This window comes from Hirundo rustica, chromosome 11 (assembly GCF_015227805.2).
Source record: "Hirundo rustica isolate bHirRus1 chromosome 11, bHirRus1.pri.v3, whole genome shotgun sequence".
In the NCBI taxonomy this organism is placed as follows: domain Eukaryota; kingdom Metazoa; phylum Chordata; class Aves; order Passeriformes; family Hirundinidae; genus Hirundo; species Hirundo rustica.
In genome coordinates, this window is record NC_053460.1 from 515,091 (window position 1) to 539,234 (window position 24,144).

The following is a 24,144-nucleotide window of genomic DNA, read 5'->3' on the forward strand; positions in this document are numbered from 1 at the left end:
CACTTACGCCACACAGCAGAGTTAAAGTGAGGAGATTTACAAGGTCATTGACAAATGCAAGTATTGATTGAGTATTAAAGTGTCTTGTGATTAATACAGCCTTCGAAGTAATTAGTGCAGAAGATCTCTTCTATCTCCCCATGTTTAAATAATGTATCTATGAACATGCAGACCCCCTGTCAATCACTCTGGCTGAGGCCAAACATCATCTCACCTTATAACTCATTTGGAAACTGGGCTTCCCGCCTGGTCAGTCTTTCAAAACCAGCAACTCTTCCCTAATTGCCTGTGGTGACCTATATTTAGAGCCTTGCAGTTCACTGGGGGGATAGAGAGGGAGGAGGGAGCAAGGAAAAGTGCTATAGCACCTTATTCCTACAACGGCACAAAAACCCAGGAGAAATTCAGAGGCATCGAATGGAAATGACCTCAGAGGAAAGGCTCTGAATCCATGAGGGCCTCCACACTCTGGATTTAAACTCTCCAAGCTGCTCTTGGTTAATCCTGGCAGCAACTTGTGCAGAGGGAGAAAGCCCAGCCGGTGCCGAGGACTCTCAAACTGCAGCTGGCAGTCCTGGTGTCCCTGTCTCAGCTCTTGGTGCCCACCAGAACAGCCTAAATCCCACCTGAACTGAGGTCACCAACAGAAGACCAGGCTGCCAGCCGTTCCTACAGCTACATCTGAGTTTTCCTAGAGGAAGCCAGCGCTCATCGCTCCCCTGGATCCAGGATGGAAACACTCTTCTTGAAATGCCACTTTAGGAAAAGATCAGCTTGACACCTTGTGGGGTTTTTGGAGCCCACCAAGCACCAGGTACTTATCTAATGCCTTCTTAATCCCTTTTCTACCAGCCTCTAAGCAACTGCAATCCCTTGGTTTCCCTGAAGCACGCTTCAAGGTTGTTAAACATTTACTGCTTATTGGGTAAATGAGGCTCCAGGAAACAATTTCCTTCCAACTAGCCCCTTTCTGAGTTGCTGTTTGATTCCAGGTTGGAAAAAGCCAAGAGCTGAACTGTGACCCCACCAGCATCTTGCTCTTGTGCTTTCTACTAACAGAGACCAAGGACAGGTGTAGAAGATACAAATACTCTGGCATTCTGCTAACACTGCACACTCGTCCTTCCTGACCAGTGCCAGTGGGTGCAGAGCTGCAGCCATTCCTGGTTTTCAGGACAGCGGGGAACCCAGCATAAGTGGGTGTCTGGAGAAGACACAGCCCTCGCCTTCCATGGCCCACTGCACTTTCTGAGGTTAAAACATGCAACAAATGGGAGTTAATCACCCTCAGACCTGACCAAATCAGAGCAACTCCTCAACTAATTCAGAGGGAGCAAAAAGAAGGAAAACAATCCTTCTTCTTTGGAAGATGGTGAAAGAAATCCAAACCTCTGACTACACAGAATCCCAGAGTTGTTTGGGTTGGAGGGACCTCAAATCCCACCCAGTGCCACCCCTGCCCTGGGCAGGGACACCTTCCACCATCCCAGGCCCCTCCAAGCCCTGTCCAGCCTGGCCTTAGGCACTGCCAGGGACCCAGGGGCAGCCACAGCTGCTCTGGGCACCCTGTGCCAGGGCCTGCCACCCTCCCAGGGAACAGTTCCTGCCCAATCTCCCATCCAGCCCTGCCCTCTGGCAGTGGAAGCCATTAAAGCTGGGGCCTTTTGGCCTTCTCTTTAGATGAAACACTAGAAATATTCTTCTGCCTTTAGTGTTAATCTCACTTTCTTTTTTTCTCACACCTGCTACTGTCCCGTAACTCATGAGCCCCTCTTCCTTCTCCTCTTTCAAGTTTATTTATTATGACTATTTAACCAGCTATTGGTTCAACACACTCTGCTCAAATATTCGTCATTTGGTTCTCTGGGTAAATCGTATTTAATCAGCACAGCACAGAAAACAGTGTAATTATAGATGCCGGATGCCATTACACTCGTAAGAAATTAAACCTCATCTTAAGCTGTCCAGTGGTGCCCTGAGGAAAATAGGCCGTGTGGTAGGAAGGTGACCCAGAGGTTAGTGCCAGATGTGCTTTTAGCTCCTCCAGACTCAAGATATACAGAGGGTGGGGAGGCACAGAGGGAGAAGGAGAGAAGCCTCTATGGACAAAAATCCAGAACTTCTCACGAGAAAGTCAGTTAAATGCATCTTTGGGTTTTTTTGAGAATATGGCAGTTCCACTTTATGCTAATTACAGCACCTCTAACAAGTTTTGGGTTTTTTTAAGGTAAATAACTCTATTTTAGTAATACTAATGGAAAATGCCTTTACTGATCGATAAAGTCCAAAAAGTTATTACAGCAACAACGATGCAAGAAGCTGCTCAGAGGAAGCAGCGGGACAGACTCCAGCTGGCACAGAACCACGTAAAGCTGAACACTGGTGTCGGATACAGCAGCACAGGTTACCCAGGCTGTGGCAGGAAATGCCAGAGGGGCCTTTCCCCTGCAGGTCTGTGCCCATCACCTGCCATCGGCACACGGTGCCCAGAGAGCCCCAGAGGGGGAGGGGAGCTCCTGTCTTATTTTTTTGTTTGCTAATAATACATCTGAGGTTCAGATAAGTAACTAAGAGGAAGGAGAGCTCCTTCTAGTCCATCCTGCTGCTGACAATTAAGAAACCTCAAAGTAATTTTTGAAAATGTCAGCGTCTCATTTAGCAAAGGGATAAATAATGAATGAAGCATAATCACTGTCCTGTGCTGGTGGTACAGCTTCGCGGTGTCATTAGTAAACTAACGGTATAATATCTTCGTGTCACAGTTTAATTATATCTTGTAATTAGTTTCAGCAATGGATTGCACAGAGTCAGGCCCCCTGAGCTAAACAAAAGGTAATAGAACTTTCAGAGTCCTTGCATAAATCAATTATGAAAGTGTCCTGTGTTATTTGAGGCTTGTTTGCTGTAATTTTATGCACAAAGAAGAGATGATCCCTGCTGCCTACCGAGGGCGATTCACCTCACCAAGTGCCTGCCTAAACGAGTGTGAGTGCTGAGGGGCAGAGGCTGCTGCCAGGGCCAGTTCTGTGTGCAAATGAGCCCGGGCTGCCTGTGGGCACCAATAACACAGGAGCGCCGCGAGCAGGGAAAATAGGAGGAAATTCTTCACTGTGAGAACAGTGAGGCCCTGGCACAGGCTGCCCAGAGGCTGCCCCATCCCTGCAAGTGTCCAAAGGCAAGTTGGGCGAGGCTTGGAGCAGCCTGGGATAGTGGAAGGTGTCCCTGCCCATGGCAGGGGTGGAATGGGATGAAGTTTAAGGTCTCTTCCCACCCCAGCCACTCTGGAATTTGATGACATGCCCACTCATGGATGGCACCATGGTCCTCCTGCTGCACAGCTGTCCTGTGTCCAAAGCTGCACATTGTTGTGTTTTGGTTCACTATCCCAAGCACCATCCAAGCAGCACCTCCACCTGCCTGCCCCTGTTCTTCACCAAGAGCAAAGCCACCCTGTGTGTTCAGACCTGATCTCCGCTTTGCATCAGCACATCGAGACAGATTAGATATTAAAATATTTTTCCCTGAAAGAGTGGTCAGGCATTGGAATAAGTTACCCAGGGAGGGGTTGGAGTCACCCTCCCTGCAAGTATTCAAGAGCTGTCTGGATGTGGCACTTGGGATGTGGTTTCGGGGTGGTTGTGGTGGTGTTGGGGTGATGGTTGGACCTGATGAGATCTTAAAGGTCTCTTCCAACCCTGATGATTTGGTGAAGACTAGGCACCAGCAGCAGCTCCTGGCGCCATGACTGTCTTCAACCATATCTGGGGTGGTTGTTTCTCATTCCTGATTACTCATCTGCTGCCACGGGAGAGAATCACACAGGGGAACCGTGCTGGAAACGGATCCAGGCGGGCTGAAGGGTCCCTTGCCATTGCCCACTTGTACTTGCAGTGGATCAGAATCTGCTGCCATCCCACATGCTGCTACTGCTTAAGCTCTGGAAATTCTACAGGAGACACCCTTTTCCTAAGAGCTCTTTATGCCACACCAGGACTGTGGATAGAAATATCCATACCTAAGAAGGGGCTGGGAATGATCCCCACCAGCCCAGACTCTATGTTCTCATGTAGTTTCAGGGGAAAAATAAAAAAAAAAAAGTTCAATTACTGGAATTTAATGCTTAAAATAACGTTTCACAGTTCAGGTTTAAGCTGTTATTTTATTTGCATATTTGTTCCTCAGTCTTCTGAAGAGCCCTACGTATTCCGTGACCATTCCTGTGTGTAGGGATGCACACACGAGGCTCTCACTGCTCTCGTGTCTGAGTGCCTGAATCATTTATCTTTTCATGTTGCTCCTCTGCCCCCACTGCTTGGTGTTGGAAGCTGCCTATGTGACGTGGGATAGAGAAGGTGGAAAAAAAAAAACCCTAAATAAAATGAAGCCTCTCAGTGTGTCTAATTTTGGCCTACTGATATCTCCAAAAGCAAAAAAGGCTCACGACAGCAGCAAAGGCTGTCCGGGGGTCACCCAGTCCAGGGCTGGGTGTCTGGGACCCCACTGCGGGCAGCAGAGGGGAGTGTGGAGAGGAGTCTGAAAGGTGCCAAGATGTGTAATTGTCTCAGTCCTGATCAAGCTGCACAACACACCGGGGTCCTGCTTCAAAGCCCTCCTCAAGTCTGCCTTGAAAGCGAATCCTGTGGCACGCTGGCCTTGCTGTTTATACAACAACTTCCAGGTTTAAATGAAAAGCTGCCTCCCAAAGCAGCCTGAATCCTCCCATTGTGAGCCCTTCAAGCAGATTTAACAATAGGAAAAGCAGCGAGTAGGAAAAAAAAAAAAAAAAAAAAAAAAAAGGGAAAAAAAAAAAAAGGGGGAAAAAAAAAGTCCAGTCCTGCGAGCTGCGCTGCAATCCAGCCGGTTGCCATGGTGACATGATGACTTGTTCACATGGCAACATACCTTCGGTCCACTATTAAAATGATGAGAGCAAACTGGGCTGCACTGAGCACAGCATCCTGCGTGCTGGAGCAGCCGCTCGGCGCGAGCTGCGACGGGCGCGGGAGGAGGGACCTGGGAACAAAGGTGGAGAGGGCACTTCTGGGGGGCAGGGGAAATCAAGGGGGAAAAACAGAGTTCCAGAAGTGCATCAGAGATGAGTAACAGCCGCAGAGACGATAAGCTAAATTTTGCTTGGATACTAAATCTGCCTTTAGAAGCCAAAGTGCATTTTTCATACGTGAGTGGCATCGTCCAGAGGGCACTGAACTTCTTTAGGATGTCACCTCGAGGAGCCGTGGCAAAAAAATGAATTGGGAAAGGAGGGGAATCACTGGAGACCCCATCAACACAAAACCAATTCAAAGATAAAACTCAAGAAATAGCTGCTGCAGCAGCGAACTGCAATCATGTACTTTGTAATTTACATTAAAATCCCAAACAACTAGCGAGTGGGAAATTGTGCAACATCTATTTAGTCACAATGAATACCCAAGGTTATCAAAAAGATATCCCTGTTGCCATGTTATTGGTGTGTTTTCTGCAATTCTTTTAATTTTAACAGATTTATACTCTTTCCTGATAGCACAGAAAATTGTGATACTGCCGGGGAGCTCGTCATCCTCATTTAGATGAAGGACAGGCTGAATCTCTTTGGTTTATGAAGCATGTGCATCATACAACAGACATGAGGAAGTCTCTTAAGATATGAAACATGGGGGAAAACACCCTTAATCCAGATTCTGTTTTAATTTAATTTGAAGAATGAGGATGCAGTGAGGCTCCCATGGGTGGGTAGGTGGCTTTGGAGGCTATGCTGTCAGTCCCCAGCACGGAGGGCACCGAGGTCCCAGATTTTGGCAGATGTGAGAGCAAAGGAGGATTCACTTCATCTCTGCCACTGATGAAACAACAGCATTGTCCCACTCCCCAAAACACAGTGCTCAATCATGACCTCGTAAGGATGCTAAGCTGCATGTGGAAGGAAAGAAAGGCAACCTTCTGGTGTCCAGCAAGCCATCACAATGGCCACAGTCACCTTCCCCCCCGAGGACCAAAACAGCTACAAAGTGCCTGAAATCATTAAGCAGATGAAAATGCCTGAGGTGGGCCTGGGCTAAACCTCACAGTTTCCCAACGACAAGGCATCAAAGGCCAATCCCTTACCATTCATTTGCTGTTTCCTTTTTCTCTGCACGCACCGGTACCCGTGAAGCTCGTCTGTGGCTGGGAAGCACAGAGCATCCTACACCCTTCCCTACCCATCCACGGGCAGCCAGGCAGCAGGCAGGATGGCAGCAGCTGGACAGGGCACATTGGCACAAAAAGCCTTTGGAGAGCAGCTGCACCTCTGCACAGCCACAGCTCCACCTTCGGTCTGTAGGAGCTTTTCAAACAACAAAGGGGTTCTGTCGATTTAAGGTAAATATCACATTCTGTGTGAGTCAGTGTGGCAGTGCTGGCAGGAACACAGAGGTAACGGGCTGCTCTGTAAGCACTCGGGGAATCCAGCTTCATATATTGGAAGGTCCCATTTTTATTGATAACACTTTAGTTGATAAACTCAACAGTTCAAATGAACTTGCAATCTTTCAGTGTGACTCAATGCTTTAATGTCCAGTACAGGAAGTTGTAGAGCAGAAATTAAGACTATAATTGACCAGAAAAATCTAAAAGCAACAAACAGGCTTCACAGTTCCACTTTGTAAAGACTGATACCAAGCTGGAGGAAACATACCCTCAGTATTTATTTCAATTCGTCAAATTCACAGACTTTCAAAGTGGGCACAGGAGGTCTTTTGCAGTGCTTTTCTCTCTCATCTCTTACTGCTCCCCCCTGGCATATTCAGAAATGTTTTGCTACTATTGACATCCCACTGGCACTACATACAGCTGCCCAATCCCTCCTTAAAACAGCTGCTTCTACAAATCGCAATAATCTTCTAAAAAAGAATAACAATTCCTCTAAAGAGCAGAGAAATGGAATCAAGTTCACCTATTCCTAAACTTTTGAAGATAAACCTAATTTTAGAAATGAGATTTATCTGAGTAATATATCAGGAAGAAATTTCAGCCATTTGCAGGAACTTCATTAAGGAAACAGGAACCCGCAGGTTCACCAGAGAGCCAACAGGTGTTTAAACAATTCCTACTACCTACGCTCTCATGTCGACTTTATTTTCAAGTTTCACTCAATGATGGAGTTGTTCCTCAGCTCCTTGTGTGCTTAGCCATTTAATTAAAGCAATCCATATTGAATTCATGTCCAGATGCCTTGACCAGCAGAGCCAGATCCTCATTGGCATGCCAGCTGCTCAAAGAAGAGCACAGCCCCTCGCATACTAATCAGAGGGGAAGGCAGTGATTCATCAGCCCGCGGTACTGCTTCAGCATCTACAAGCACTTATGACATGTAATTGCTGGTGCATAAGCAAGCCAGGCCACATTAAAAAGCCCACAGATAGTCAGAGATAAAAATTAATGACTTTTGCTTTGTGTAATCCTGCCTGTGTTGGGGGGAGGGGAGGGAGACTGGGATTAATGGACAAATGTAAGGAGGCACAAAGGAACAAAGAGTTTCTTGGCCTTGTTTACATATCGAACAATAATAATAAAAGAAAAGTGACAAGTTATGGGAAAGGCAAGTGTGAATTTTCGGCACGAGTGAGTTGGAAGACTGCTTGCAGTTCATTACGGATGCAGAATTTCCATACTCATTATTCTGAAACAAACCTCCTCGGAAGGCCCTTCTGGGACCAATGGCAGCAGTTTTTATTATTCATCTTTGGCTGGTATTGAGGATGTCATTAGGAGAGCTGCACGGCACGCGGGCGGAGAGGGGATCGCTGTCTGGGGAGGAATAGCTTATCCTTCCCGAGGCCGAGCAGAAACCCAGCCGGGGTCACAGTGGGCCACGGCTGTAAAATCAGTGAAGGACAGGGAGGTAAATCAAGGACAGCAGACAAAGACATGATGTAATGCACCCACAACACAAGCTTCTGCAGATCAAATGCTCATCAAAATATTCATGCATCAGCACCGTTGTTTGAGTCTCCCTCTCCTCTTTCTTCCCCAATGATGGATACAACCTCTTTGGAACATTTTTGAAAGAAAATGTTATTTTTCTGCCTTATTTTTTCTATACATTTGCTTTCTGAAGCCTTGATGAGATGTGAATCTGAAGTTACCTGAGCTGGCTTCCCACTCGGAGGGAACAACAGTGATGTGTGCGACCTCACACATAATCAGACACGGTCCCACCCAAAGCCCACCTCCAACAAATGTGACCTCAGCAGCTTCCAGGGCTCTACTGAGCTCAGTAGAAACCTGCCCAGGTACAGCTGCAGAGATCTGGGAGCAGAGTTCCTTGGCATGAAAATTTCCACTCGCATGAGCAGCTGCACATTCTCCAGGCCAATACCTCCAGTTCACTCCTAAATGCTGGCTCCAATCTGGGCTCTGATTTCCAGGCCACTTCAGCCATGGTCCTCATCCAAGAAAGCCAATTTACTACCTGTCGAATTGAAGTTTCTTCTCTGCACCTGGGAAGAGTTATTTTAGGAACTATGGTGTTACCCTAATTGCATGTATCTCAGCACCATGGAAAACTGCCATTGCCATGACAATAGTGCTAAAAAAAAAGGATGAAAAAAAGTATTCCCTAGTCAAGTGTGTTTATCATTTTAATAAGCAAATAAACCTTTCCCACAGACGTCAGCTATGACCACTGCTCAACCTGGAGGTGACAACACAGGGCTCTGGCACCCAACGTGGACACGGCGGGATGGGCGTCACACAAGGGCCGTGCTTTATACAGCACAAATTCATTCACCTTCCATTTGACCCCATCTCCCAGCTGGTAACATTTGTAAAGCCAGTCTGCAGGACTCCTGTGCCTTCCCAATCTCGCACAGCCCTGAGGAGCGGAGGGCAGAGCAGCAGGTCTCAGGAAAACAGAAAATCATTGCTATCGGCAGGCGGCTGAGCAGCCACTCAGAGCCATCACTTGTGTTTAAGCTCTGCTGCGTCCAGCCTTCCCCTCTGCACACCTCAGTCTTTCAGTAGCAGGTTTACCACCTCATTTCATCTGCTTTGCAGAAATATTTACCGGGTGCAGGTGAGGAAGCAGAAGCTGCAGCTGCATCCACATCACCATAGGATTTATTTACAACTGGGGCTTTGTGGTGCAGCCAGATAAAAGAGGATTAAATTACGCTCCGTAGATTAAGAGTCTGAACACTATAAAACTCCTAAGCCTTTGTATGCTAAGCAAGAACTTTGACTCCCATGGGAGCCACAACCAAGATTCTGCATACACAGAGAAGACTCGGTTTGTTGGGGGTTTTTTTGTTATCTCAGTGTATCTTTCCCAAACAAAGACATTATCAAACTGATTTGGAAACACTTTGTCAGTACCAAATTCCAACTGGATCATGTCCAGTGCATTTTCAGTGTTCTCTCCAATTATACAGTGTCCAAATACCCATGCCATGGGTCCCTGCCCACCAAAGACCACTCTTAAGGATCTTTGCTTACTGACAAAATGCACTAACACAACACCCCAACCCAAAATGCACACAAAAAGTTCTCTTTCAAACTAGTTATTTCTTCCTCAGCCTTATTCTCCATTTTCTCCTCCATACTTTTGGAGAAAAGCAAGAAAACATTTGTTTGATGTCCTTATACAATATCTTCTGCATTAGAAGACAGAATAAGCTGATAACCTTCTCTAGCAGAAGATGTTTGAGTTTAATCACTGTAAGAGTCCACTAACAGCTGTTCCTGGAGTTAAAAACACAAAGCGGAGGCTACCCACATAAAACTGTTCAGGACTGCTGGGATTTTCTGTATACGCTATGGGTGGGGCATTTTAAAGTGTCCTGTGTTATCACCCATTATTTTCTTTACTCAGAGTCCTGAGGCCCTGGCACAGGGTGCCCAGAGCAGCTGTGGCTGCCCCTGGATCCCTGGCAGTGCCCAAGGCCAGGTTGGACATTGGGGCTTGGGACAGTGGGAGGTGTCCCTACCATGGCAGGGGTGGCACTGGGTGAGCTTTCATGTCCCTTCAAACCCAGAGCAGACTGGGATTCTGTGAAGAGCCTGTTGCTGGAGAAGGGCTGGAAGAAGGGACTCCCTGGTTGAGGCCAGCCCACAGGGCACTATCAGACAGTAACGGCCTGACAGGAGCTGGGGAGGGGATGTTAACAGTAATCACAGGTAACTGGCTCAGACAGACAGGAAGAGAGGGGTAAAAATCCTGAAGCGGCTATCTTTAAAGAGAACAAGCAGATCTGAGTAATCCAATTTAGGGGAGATAAGAGTCTGCTGGTAGCAGTGTCCTTTAGCTGGACAAACGCCTTCGCTCAAGTGTCAACCCCAATCCTGGGGAGGTCACGCGCGGGCCCCGCAGCCTAATGGACTCCTCAATTGCCTGAGTGGATTTCCCAACAACCACGCTGGCCCAACAGAATTGATTTTCAGGCAGTGCACGGGTCCCTAACGCAATTACCCTGCAGCCAGGCCGCCCAGGCCGCCGGGCAGCGCCGGGAGGTGCCGCGCTCGGCCGCGCCGGCACAGCTCCGCTCCTAATTGTTTAAACAGCTCTGGAATTCCTTTCGCTCTTTCTCAACAGAGAATAATTATACCCCTGCTTAAAGAGGTCTGGAGGGACCTCAGAAGAAACTTTCCCTTCCAGCTTTGTGTGTTAATGAAAAAAATCAAGTCTTAGCTCTCTAATAGGCGAATTCAATTTATGACAAGCAAATACAATCATCTCGACACCAGCGCTGCAACAACGCCTGCCCCGCCGCTGCTGCACATGGGCTCCTACGGATCTTCTGACTCAGGAGAGCCAAATTCCTCCCTGATACAGTAATATCAGATTTGTGCACCAACTGGATGGAGCAAAATCAGATTTACAATGTTTCCTCTAATCTGTTTTTTTCCTCAGGGAAGATTTGGACTTACTCTGAGTGCCAGGAGGTGACCCTGGAAGGTCTGGGGTTCTGAGAGCTGTACAAAAAGCCCCAGACCCCAGAAGTTACATGCCCAGGACTACCCAGTGCTGCCCTGACAATGCAGTACACCACTGGAGGGGGACTGAGAACCACCACACCGGGTCCAGCTGAAAGCCAGGGTCCTGTCTCCAGCCACGGCCACAGAACGTGGGCACACGGGCACCTGCTCAGGGACTCCCCAGCTGGCATTTCATCCAGCTCCCGTGTTCAGTACCCACCAATGAACCTCTTCTCCACAAATCTCATCTATCTTGAACTCACTTATTCTTCTGCCCTCCACAATAACCTGTGCAATAAATTCCATGTGTTAATTCTGTGCTCTAAGAAAAGGTACCAAACTTGTCTTTGGTTTAACTTTGTCTGTTTGGTGAATACCCCACTTGCTGCTTCTGATTGTTCCCCAACCATCTTTCCTGTGCCACTCACAGCTTACAAGCTGCTATGGCATTTCTCCATCCCATTTATTACCATGGATTATGAATTCCAAATTTTAAGTTCCTCTGCTGGTAGAAGATGCTCCATTTCCATAAACAGTCTGACTTCCTGATAACCCAGCTGTCCATCTGGACACTCCCAGGAAAGGCCCAGTATCCTGATCATCCTTCCGAGGCTACAGCACTTACGAACACAGAGCTCCCCCCATATCTCCACTCTGGAGCACCAAAGGATGTTCTATCCCTCAGCTTTTCAAAAAGCCAGGATTTAATCCATGGCAATAAAAACTTCTTGGCAAACTAAAGCTGCAGCCATACGAAGCTGCCTGACTGATTTTGTATTGAGGGAAGTAGCGCAGGCGCAACCAGCCCAAAGCTGTGCCTGAGCAGCCAGGATCTTTCCTTGACGAAACATCTACCTGGATGATGGATTCACTGCAACCCAGTCCTGTGCTGGCTCCATCCATGTTTCCTCCAGCCAGTGGGACGCTGCTCCAACCACACTGCGCTCTCCTGCTGCTGTTGCACAAAGCCATCTGTCAGGTTCTCAGCCTGATTTCCCTTTTCCTGTCTTCCACCAAAGTAGGAGCAAACGGGGCCAGATTCCAGCTGTATTTTTCATCCTCCAATTAGCAGGCTCCAATTCATCACTCTGAGTATCTCCTGGCATCAGTGCTGAGATTCCCTCCTCACGCCTGGTAAATCGGTCTTCATTTAAAACCCTCTCTCTTAGCCCTAAATGGAAATCAATTCTGCAAGTTTAGCAAATAGTTAATTACTCCACAAAGAGGATTGATTGGCCTTTGATCACCAGAAAGCTCTGTAGTGCTATTAGTCTCTTTCATCTGTGATTAAACCACAGAGAAAAAGAAACAAAAACTAAATTAGGCTTCTCCTGTTATCCTACAAATATTTAATGACGGGATAATCTCCTAAAGGTGTGATCAGGGGATATACATTCTGCCAGGAAATGTCTCCAGCTCAACCTTGAACCCAAAATCTTTCCCTGCAAACAGCCTGGCAATGAACTTTACAGAGGCGTGGAGCTGAGCTCAAAGGGATGCTTTGTAGTACACCCTCTTCTTGGTCTTTTCTTCTTTCCTCTTCTTATGTACGTTTTAATGCAGATAAAGATTTTCCCAACGGAGCCCTGACATGAATAATAACAATAATAATAACAATAATAAAGGCTTCCTTTAAATTCGGTTTTGGCTCTGCTGACTTTCTCAGCAGGACAAGCCTGTGTCCCGTTGATTTGCAGCATTGTGCAGAGCTGTTTCCCCAAATGATGGGATCCTCCCACTTCAGACAAATTTCAAGTATCGCAGTCCCCCACTGCTAACCCATTCTAGAATCCAGTCCCAGGGAAGCACAAAGCCACCGAGCTGCACCACAACAGACACTGTGATGGGAAGGTCATGGGATGGAGAATAAGGATCCGGCCGCATTTCTAACGTCCCAGGCAAATTTAAGGTCTGTGAATCTTCCTCTCGTGACACTAATTCAAAGTTCATTAGGGGTGGTGGGCACGGGCTGTGCCCCTCACAGCCACAGACACACCAGATGCATCCCAAACCTCCCCAGAGCCCTGGGCATCCAGGTCAGGGCTGGGCTGTATCGACACCTACCTGGGAATTGTTTCTTCTCCATCATCACCAGAATTTTAGGAGAACCATGGAAACACCCCTGCTCTTCTCCAGCAAATTTTTCTCAGCTGCAAATGCTACTACTGCTCCCAGCACACATTCCCAGATGCACCAATGAGGGGTGAACCCAGCACCAGGCATGGAGAGTGCCCCAGATTTCTGCAGCCTTTGTCCCCCTGGCTGGAGAAGGTAACTCCTATGGCACTTGGCCACTGGTCCTCTGGGGAAGCTGGCCCCAAAAGTCAATGATGCCTCCACAGCCAACGGTACCAACGGCAAATTTGAAAGGATCATTTCTGCCATCGGCATGGAAGGCAAAGACCCTGTTCTGCAGGCCAACAGGGAAGCACAGGACACAGCCACATATCCAGGAGAAGGTCAGATCTCAGGAGGTGTACCTTGCCAGGTGACCCAATTAAGGCATGAGATGGGAAGGGGAGGGATGGAGCTGGCAATGCCAAACTCCAAGAAGTTTCACAACTCAGAAAGTTATCATAACTTTTTTTAGCACTAAAATGTCATAATATTCCTCATGCAAGAGAAAAGAAGAGCCTCCTGACATGTTTTCAACTCTCGAATGGCGAAGAGTCCTTGAGGGGCCATGCCACGCATCAGGCAACAGCAGGCGTTAATTAGCCCAGATTTCCTACGGAATTGTTGTGCGCGGGTGTGCGGGTGCGCGTGTGTTTTTCCTTCCCTGGGTGTCTCATTTGCAGAATGTTCAATCATCCCTCTCTCCTGACTCGCAGCCGCGTGTGCTCCTGTGCGTCTGCCTAGTGCTGACACCTGTCACACAGTGCCACCACAAATTGGACGTGTCAGCCCCGGCGCGTTGGTGCCAAGGTGTGAATTAGATGGAGGCTCTCACCGCTGCTCTCCTGACCTCTCCGCTCCATTACCAGGACATCCCAAGCCTCAGGGTATCAAAAACCAAAACACGAGGAAAAGAACCCTACACACCCATTGCAACCATCAGTGGCACCTTCCCCTCCAAAGGAGAGGAAGATTTCAATAACCGGAATTTGTAAACACACTGATTTCATTTGCAGAGCGGCTAGAAACAGGCTTTGCTTTTTTGTTTGTGCCATACCAGGAGGCTCTAGAGGCCAGAAAGAAAAGGGAAAGTGAATAGTTAGTGGAGCTTTCAGATGAAAGGACTCCCAAGTCACTCTGCACAAAGGAAAACAAGCGTTTCTGTCGTGCCTGTCGATGTGGATGTGGTCACCAGCAAACTGCGCCAACAGCCCCCAAACAATGCTCGTGGCTGAGATCACCCCAATTCCCAGCCCTTACCTTGCACGGAGCTCGGGGGGGGTGGTGGGTGTTGTTCTGTTTTTTAAAACAATGGCTCCCAGAACAAAAGGCTGATTTGTGCAGCAGGCAGAGCTGGGGACCACCTAGAGCACGGGGCTGCAGCCCCATATGGTGCCACACAATAACAAATAAGAACAACAATAAGGAAAGCTGCACCCACTTTGCTCTGTACGGTGTTCTCAAAGTTACACAGTACGAAGCAATTATCCCAAAGTGGCAATTTTATTTGAAAATAACATTTAAATTAAAATGGGCATTTCAGGGCCTCCTGCTGAAGAGTGACATGGGCTGTTCAGGGGCCCACTGTCACTTTGTCAGCTGTCACATGCTGCCTCCTGCTAAATGGGCGCAGTTTGCCTTTACCCTTTATCCAGACTCTTAAAAATGCTGCATGCATTTTATGAAGACCAACTAAGTGGGATTGCATCTCTGACAGCTGTTCCAGCTTGGACACAGTAAAAGCGCTTTGCATACATCTATCTTTCCTGCTAACAATTTGGATAGATAACAAAGCTCAGGGAGAGGGGTGTGCCAGGGGAGAGTGCTGAGGAACAAAGAGCTGCCACGCCCCGGTCACCTGCGAACACCCAGCCCAGGGTAAAGCCAATCAAGGGGATGTTTTGTGGGAACTCAGCTTTGGTTCAATAACTTTTAGGTCTCCTACCTCCTCACAGCAGGTAGCTGTACATCCTGCAAACCCACCACAGCCAAGTGTCCCTGTGGAGCTGGGCAAAGAGGCAATCTTGTCCTGACTGGGTCACCAAGAGCTAAGGACAGCAATGCAAAGCTGACAGCACAGGAGCGACTCAGGATTCTCTGGATTCCTTTACACTTGGTAAATTCTGAACTGCTTCTTAAAATTTGGCAATTTTCCTTGTTCTCCTCCTCTTTTTACCAACACATTCAACTATTAAAACTTGCCATGTCACAAACACTGTCCTACCAGTACACTGCTGGGCTGAACCTTTATGCTGTGAGGTGTGCACACTCTCAGCACAGCCTTCTCTCCAGGACTGTGTTCCCCAAACCCAAAGCACAGTTCAAGTCTCAGATATGCTCCAGTGCTGCTATGGACACAGCCACACGTTGCTCAGCACATGCAGACACATCCAACAGCAGCCCCAGATTGTCCCTCTGTATCAGAATCCCAGAGTCCCTGTGGCTGGAATAGCCCTCCCAGAGCAGAGTCCAGCCTGTGAGCCATCCACACCTCATCACCAGACCAGAGCATGCTTGGGTATTATATCTGCAATCCTGCTGGTCCTCCTGTCTAGGAGGAGGTAATCGCTCAAACTAAGCCAGCTCTTCTGAGAGCCCCTTCTCTCCAGGAACGTAACCCACGAGAGAAAGAAAACCCTTCTGATGGAAGTGCCAGTTCCTATTGGCATGGTGGAAGCAAGGCATCTGTCCAAAATAAGGTCAACACTGTCTGAATTGATTCTCTAGGATCACTAGATACTCCTACTGATGATTCTGTAGTTATAGAGTTAAATGACTAAATATATGAATATAGAAACATTTTTGAAACAAAACCTTCTTCATAGAAAAGCTCCTATACAATGGAGCTGAAGCAACCGGTGGTCATCATGGCTCCTTTTGTTTCTGGGCTCAAGAGGAAAGTTTCCTACCAGGAAGGTCAGTGTCTTGGGTCAGTATTCCCCAGTAAGAAGGCCAGACTTGGGTCAAAAGTTTTCCAGTTCCATGAGACTCTCTGTGCCTCAGTTTCCTCCCACAACAAGATGATGTTTTCATGCTGGATTACATTACAAAGATTTTCAGAGATGAGATTTTTGCATCTATGGTAATGAGGGCCCCTTAGAGTAGGTGGAACATGTGCAGGAGACTCAGTGATGGGAAGCAAATTCTAATTTCTTCCTGCTTTTATTGCTGATTAAAGTGAAGAAATGTCTGTACTTTGCTCCATTCTGTGTTATGAGATCTCACATAATCACTGACAATAGTTTAAGGTATTATCTGATCTATGGAAATGCATGTATTTAAAAAGAGGTAAAAGTCTTAAACCCAACATATTAAACATGAAAGGGGTGTCTGGTTTACTTGTTCAAAGTAAGGGATTTGCTCCCAGGAGTGACACATCTATTACTAATTAAACAATTAATTTATTATGCAGCACTTGCAGAAAACAACATATTTGAAGTCTGAAAACATCTGCTAAAGAATGGAAAATAATTTGGATACAAATAATTATCTTCAGAATTTTTCTTTACACTGGAAGATGCTAAACACAATTCAAGTGTTGTTTTCTCTGAGCTAAATAACAGTCATGGTGTCACCAGCAATGCTGAGGCAAAGCAGAGCAGGAACAGGGAGGCATTTTCCTAACCATGCCCATTTCTGGGTCATTTTAGAGCATGTGCAGAGACAGATAGTTCCTTACAGCATCAAACTGCCAGGGTGCTGTCAGGATCACCACAGCACCAGGGCTTCCCTGTCCAAGGCCCATGTGGAGCCCCTTGGCATATAGAGGAGATGGATGTTCTCAACCACAAATACAGATGCAGTTGCCTCTCGGTGAGGATTCAAAAGTCTATCCCTTTATCCAAAGGTATAATTCAAGATCTTGGCCATCACATCAAGAACCCCATTCAGCTGGAGCAGAGGTCCTAATCTGCTGCAGAGCCTTTTTCACTCCCAGCTTTCTCAAATACCTTGACACTGAAGGAACTGTCTCAGCCATCAGCTTTCACTTCAGCTCTTCTCTGCCATCATTCTCAGATTTTTGTCTCTTGTTGACTTTCTTTCTCTCTAACACCCCTAAAAATCTTTTACTCAACAACTTTATTGCTTAGATACTTGCCTAGACACTCATTGCTTGGTTACATACAGAATGGAAACCTCCTTTCTCCAGTCTTAACAGCTTCTTCTTCCTCCGAGAATCAGGGCAAAAAAAATCTTCCAAGTTTAGCACAGTGGCATTGCAACCACCTACACGTGCTTCCTTTTTAGTGCATATATATTATCTCCCTCCTTTATAGCCCCTTATGATCCATTCTTTACCACGTCCCCTTGGGTATCCAGTACCTAATTCCATCCCTGTACTCTTCTTTCCATCAGCCTCCATCACAATTCTTTTCTGTATTCATGTTTTCTCCTGTGCTGCTCTTTTAACTGGGCCTTCTCTAAGATCCATAAACAAACCCAGTATTTTTGAATTGTTTATTAAAGCTCTCCTTGTCTGTGTTGGCTGCAGTGATGCCAGCTGTGTCTGGAGCCCACAGATGATCACACCATCCCATATCCCCACAGTTTTTGTGTCACCTCTTGATTTCAGCAACACTTGTCACCCATCTCAGACAAGAAAACCTCTTAGGCAGAGATTGGTTTCATCCCAACAAATTTATCGAAACTACTTTCCGTCTGAACCACAGCCTCTTTCTCCTACAGCACATCTGGACGGAGGAACAGCAAATCCACGAGGGCTGGAGAGGCCACCAAGAGGACATGGGGATGGTAGGGCACACAGCTGTGCCAGATGTCCAGAAACACTCCAGAGCTGGCAGTGCTGGGGGCCACGGGGCCTCTGAGAAGGGTGGGGGGTGTGGGCACCTGCCTGGTCTCACACAGCTCCATCCACACTGCAGAGCTGCTTCAGCGCACTTCTCACAGGAGGAGCCTCCACACTTCTGAATGTGGTTAGAGAAAAGACTGGAAAATGGGATCCTCATGTTCATTATGAGAAAAGTAGTGCTTGAAATAAAGTCCCAAATATGTTTTGTAGTTGCCTTAGATATCACCATTATTAGTGGCCTTAAGAGGTGCAAGAAATTTCTATAACTAAAAATGTAACAAAGGACCAGAGTACTTGGGGAGAACAGTAGAAAAATCAGGCTGCTTTTTTTTTTTTTTTTTTTTTAAGTAGATTTTAAAGGTATACAGTTCTTGTGATTTAAATTTACCACCAAACCTCCCAGCTTCTCCCCCAGTGTACCAATTCAGGGCTACTTAGAAGGGAAAAAAAGAGAGAAAAAGGAAAATCATTAAACAACCCCCCAAAAAGAGGGCTCAATGAGGTCTCATTTCGTCGTAATGAGCTCCAATTTAACATGATCATTATTTCTGACATTAAAGGCCTGTGAATAGTGTCACATGCCCAGAAGCTATTTTTTTTTACCCTCTAATGCCAGAAATAACAAGCTGCAGTTAAGGGACAGTGAATCAGGGTCTGTAAAATTACATTAAAATAGGAATTTCACTACTGATAGAATGACTCTTATCTAGGCAGCCCGTTCTGAAGGAGGTTTCTGGAGCGCGTGGCTGCTGGAGATGGGGCTGGTACCCGCCGGCCCTCGCACGGCGCCCGTGCCTGCACCCAGGAGAAGGAACCAGCACAAGGCACAGAGACAGACCGAGCTCACTCCAGTCAGGGAACAACTGCCCTGCCAGGAGTCTCTTCCAGCAGCACGAGCTGAGCCTTCCCCACGCAGGGCAGCGGTGGGGGCATCGAGAAAGCCCTCGCAGAGACACCCCATGGCCAGAGACACCCCACAGGCAGAGACACCCCACGGGCAGAGACAGACACCCCACGGGCAGTGGAGAGAGCGAGCGACGAGCCAGCAGGGCAGCCCAAAGGAGCCTCTCCTCAAAGGAACAGACACTGGCTCAGGAAACACCGTTTGCCTGAGTGCAGGAATAAATTCTTTCACACAGGGCACGAGGGGATGAGAGACGCCGGTGGCACAGAAGCACTTGGAGCACGTGCCACAAGGCTGGAGGCACATTTCCCTCCAACACATGATACCTCGACAAAACCCTGCACGGCTCAGAGCCCTTTTCTTTTAGCTTTTTGTTCTAAGGAAGTTACCGGTTCGCTGCAGGTCACCTCCCATTTCTGCCATCAAAAGCTGTCCAGGGTGATTTCCCAGCCTCACAAAGGTGCAGGGGGTTGATCAGTGAGCTGAGGTGTGGAGAGAAGCTGGAATATCAGAGGTGGCCAGTGCGAGGCAAAGGCAAGCTCAGCTACAGACTTTGGGGAGATTTGATCAATTTTACTTCCTTATATTAAATATGCATGATGCCAAATTTCCATGAAGTACAGATCCAACATCAGGGCATGGCTCCAGAACTGGACAAAGACTCCAGATGGTCCCCGCTGTCACCTCACACTCCATGTGAAATAGTCAGTTTTACAAGAAGACAGAGACACACAAGCACCCTCAGAAAACACACCTGCCTGCACAGCACACACATCCAGCTACGACCAGTGGTGTTATTCCCATTTCATGGTACATGAAAGCTTCACTGATGTGAACTGGGGACGAACAGATGATTTGGGGGGTATTTTTGTCTGAAACACATGCAGGTAAGGTCATTTCCATCCAAAGGAAGCAAAGAAATTCTCCAAAGAATGAATGACCCCAGCACATGCCTGTGGACACTGACTGGCTTTGCACAAGTCAACAGCAGGTCTGGATCTGAAGAATGAACTGTGCAGCTGGGAACAGGCAATTCAGCACCTGCAAGGCAGAGACAGAGAGAGAAGGGGCAGAAAGAAATGCACGGGGATGTGTACCTGTGAAACGTGAGTAAGGGCAAGGCTGGAGGAGCTCTCAGGAAAAAAGGCCCCATTTTGCATCTTCATTGGTAATTAGTTTGTTTGTGTGGAGCAAGCAGTCGGGAAAGGCATCGGAAAAAAGTGATGGAGTGAAACAGCATGGGCTGCGCTTCCCTGCCTGCCGAGGGGACAGCTTGTGAGCAACTGAGGGAGGTCCCCGAGGGGTTCATTAAGTGACTGGCCCTTCACAGTCCCCTGCCAGAGCTGACCTGGAAACATTAACATGAGGCCAGAGTTACAGCACGGGGCAGGGGAGGGCAGCGAGCGCGGGCTGCACACGGCGCAGCACGCGGGCTGCACACGCGTCTGTCCCAGGGACAGCACCGGGGTGCCTGCACCCCTGCACTGGGGCAGCCAAACCTGTCCCTGCTGCTGCAGCAGAGCTGCCCTGGCACCTGGGAACCGCCACAGGACCGGGGGACAGCAGTGTCACCGCAGGGATGACACAACAGCACCTGCCAGAAGAGATGACAAATACTGACCAGGAAATGAGGCAGCTGCTGGGACCAAGATCAGCCAGTAGAGGAGAAATAGGGAAAACCAAAAGAAAGCTTAGGGAATTACCCCATTCGTCATTTAAAATTTGAGGATTGAAAAAATGTGGAATATGGAGTTTAGAAATAGAGCTGAAAGGTGTCGTATCACCCATCTAACAGAGCTATCCCAAAGGAACACTTGCTCCAGTCTGCATCAAGGGCCCAAGCTGGCAGAGATCAGCACTTGCACTGGCCAGTGGGAGAGGTGAGAGTGGGAAGCGAGCGTCAGGGAGATCCAACATACCTGCCCCAAACCCCAGTCACGTTACTCCTGAGAAGAGGACAAACACGTCCCCAGAGCATTCCATTTAACCTGCACTAACAGAATAATTCTGACTTATGACCAAGTCACCTCTCCAAAATCATGTTCACACCACCCTTACAAACGTGACCACCTCAGTCCTTCTAAAACATGAGTCTTGTCTCCTCCTTCCTGTGCCTCCACTGGAATATAATCACAGGATTTTAAACCCTACCAATCAGCCAAAAAGTATTTTAAAAGGCTTAACAGAAACTTAAAAGACAAAAGTAAAAATAAGCCAAAACAACTTACCTAAGAGGGAAGGAAGACAATGATTTTCTTGTTACAAAACAGAACAGAGTCAACCACCGAAAAAAGTGAACCAAGGCACAAACACGGCACGAAAGAAATGTGTCTGTCCTTCTCCAAGAGCACTTACCATGTTTGCTAACAACATCACAGTCATATGGGCAGATTCTGACTGCACAGGGTCTTCCACACGTATTTAGGTTTTTTGAGGGATGAAAACCCCCAACAACCAAAGAAAACCTTCCCATGCATTAGATTTGTCCACAAGGCCATAGATGAAAGGCTGCCCAGCCTGGAGCTCTGCCAGATGACAATGACCCTGGCTCACAGGTGTGGCTGCAAATGCCAAGGGGCCGGCAACAACCGCCTGGGGACTCTGGGAGCAAAACATTCCCATGGGGCAGAGCCGTCTGCTCTGCTCTCACACAAGAGTCCTCTAAGTTAACTGTCTGCCAGGTCTAATATTATTTTACTGCATTAACTTGCTTTTCCATTGCAGAAATCAAATCCCAGCAAACTCTGCTTCAGGAAAAGGCTCTGAACAAACAGCTTTTCTGTTCCTGTGACCTGTCTCCCTCTCTGAGCTCTGTGAGCACCATCACCAGCTGCTCCTCACCACCTGACAACGTACTGGAAGACAGATCAGGAGAAGTAGGACTTGGTAATCATATATTAGTATTTTTTAAAATAAAAACTGACTCCAAGTTTTTTAGTCAATTAAACGCATCCGGCACATCATGTATGTGATGTAATGACAGCTTGAGACTCGAAATGCTTTTGATGCATTATTAACCATAAAAAAGGCATTAAATACCGAGCTCGAATGCCATAGGGATGCATATTTCAATAGAAATTATTTTTCAATATATGCTTAAAGTTTATTTTGGTAAACAGATGACTGCAGGCTGTCAGAACTACAGACAGATTTATGTTTAGTTGGAGTCTTTTGGAAATGAAGGGAAATAGCTGGACTTGTTGAGCACATGGAAGGGATATAATTCTTTCTGCCAGCTCAGAGGAGAGTGAGCGTAGCTTGGAAGCTGCCCCAGCTGGGAATATTCATTTTAGAGTGACGGTTGGGAATTTTGCCAGGTAAATACAATCTTGGGGGGAAAAAAAGAAAAGGAGAAACATGACATTTTACTACCTGATTGAGAAGTGTCACATTCATTTTCTGTATCTGCAAACAGAACTCACAGTTTGATGTACCAAAATGGAAACTAATCCTGGTGCTCCAACATCAAATAATCCCTGGCAGAAACTTGGGTTTTCATCCAGTGTTTTATTACCAACCAAAAAGCCACTCTTGCCATGTATTAAAACAAGCAAACCCCAAACCCTAGCACGCTGTGCACCCCTCACTCCCTCAGGGGAAGCCTGGCAGCACCCTTCTGCTCTGGCTCGTGCATACCCTGAACCCCGGTGTGCAGATCCACAGCCGTGAAAGAAAGCTGAACCCAGAGGAGGAGCCCATGCAGACCCTCCACTGCCACAGTCACTCTTCCCTCACTGCTGAGCGAGCTCTGCAGAGTAAATGTCCAGCCTGTATGATTTGCTACCTTCCACTTTAGGAGAAATCTAAAATTTCAGCATATCAGCGTTGCAAATTTCTTGTTGCCATTCACATTACTTTGCCATCTTCCCTATATAAATGCATATGCTATCATAACCAAGTTTGGTTTGGTATTGGGGCTCAGACCTGAAAAAGTAATGCCCAATGCCTGCTGATTTTGCAGGGACATTATGGAAGTGAAGTCTGCAGGATCAACCCCTTCACATTTAGATCTTCAGACATTTGTACACTGTTATCAAGCTGCCTTGTACTTCTCTCTCTGCCAGGCTACACAGAGTCAGCTCCTTTAATCTTTCCTCAGAGATCAGTCCCTCAGCCCCTTAATCCTTTTTGTTGCTCTTCTCTAATCTCCTCGTGCTTTGTCGATACCTCTCAGCCTCGGAGCCCAAACAGAACGCGACGCTCCACACGTGGGGAGCCCCCTGTCAACAGAGAAGCTTCTAGAACACGTTCTTAGACTGGAAAGCAATTTTCTCCGTACACACTGACTTGGTTGCTTTGTCACCATAGTACAAGTGAGTATTTCTCACCACACCCCAAGAAGATGCCACTGCTTTCATTTCTCAGCAGTAGAACTGGAAGAATATGGGCAGCCCCTCCAAAGCAGGGACTTTTTTAATGCAAGACCTGAATTTGACGTATTCAGGTGCAAGGGGTCCCTGAGCTGTCCTGTGATGGAGCCAGAGCTGCCCAGCCCTGCAGCACCCACTCCCCACATGCAAACCCCTGAGCACCCAAAGCACTGTCAGAGCCATCAGAAAGGGAGCCCTGAGTAAATCCCAGTACTTCCCTTAGGCCTGCAAGGCCTCTCTCCAGTGCACACGGTCAAAGAGCAGCTCTGGGCTGGGAGGCGGGAAACTGCTGGGGGTTTTTCCCTGCTCACACACAGCCCCCTTGTCAGATCTGGAATGCAGCTTCACCATTTCACTGCCAAAGAATGCAAAAAAAACCCAAAAAGAAAACATGGGCTAAGTTGCCTTTAATCTCTAATTCCTGTACAAGAAGGGATCGCACGTGGTAAAGGATAAAGGCAGCTCCCAAGTCAGCGGGTTATGCAGACTGCGCCAGACCTTCGCTTTCAGAGAGACACAGCCTGGGGAATTACACAAATGGCCTTCCATTGCCCTCTTCGGTTCTTTTTATGGCAAAATGCTTTGCTTTTATCAATTCCTCCCCCTTCTCCAAGTCCCAGAGGCTCAGGCCAAACAAAAGGCAGATGCGCAAAGTGCACCCTTCTCCCCTGAATGGAGCGGGAGCCTCGCTCCGCAGGGGAGCCACGGCCGCTGGGAAATGCTCTCAGAAAGTAAAAGCCAGTAAGAGCGGCCGATCTTTCTGCCTGGGTGAAGGAATTTGGCCTCAGCCAAAAAAAAAAAAAAGGGGGGGGTGGGGGGGAGGCTGCTCTTTTCAAGCCCCCGTAGGCACCGCAGCACTGAACTGTGTCAGGCTGGAACAGACAGGAGGAACACGAGTCTATTGTTGCAGATACCATCAAAAATAGGAGCAGAGAGAAAATGATCCCAAAGAAGAGTCTTGCAGGGAGAGGGCCCTGAACAAGCCATGAAAA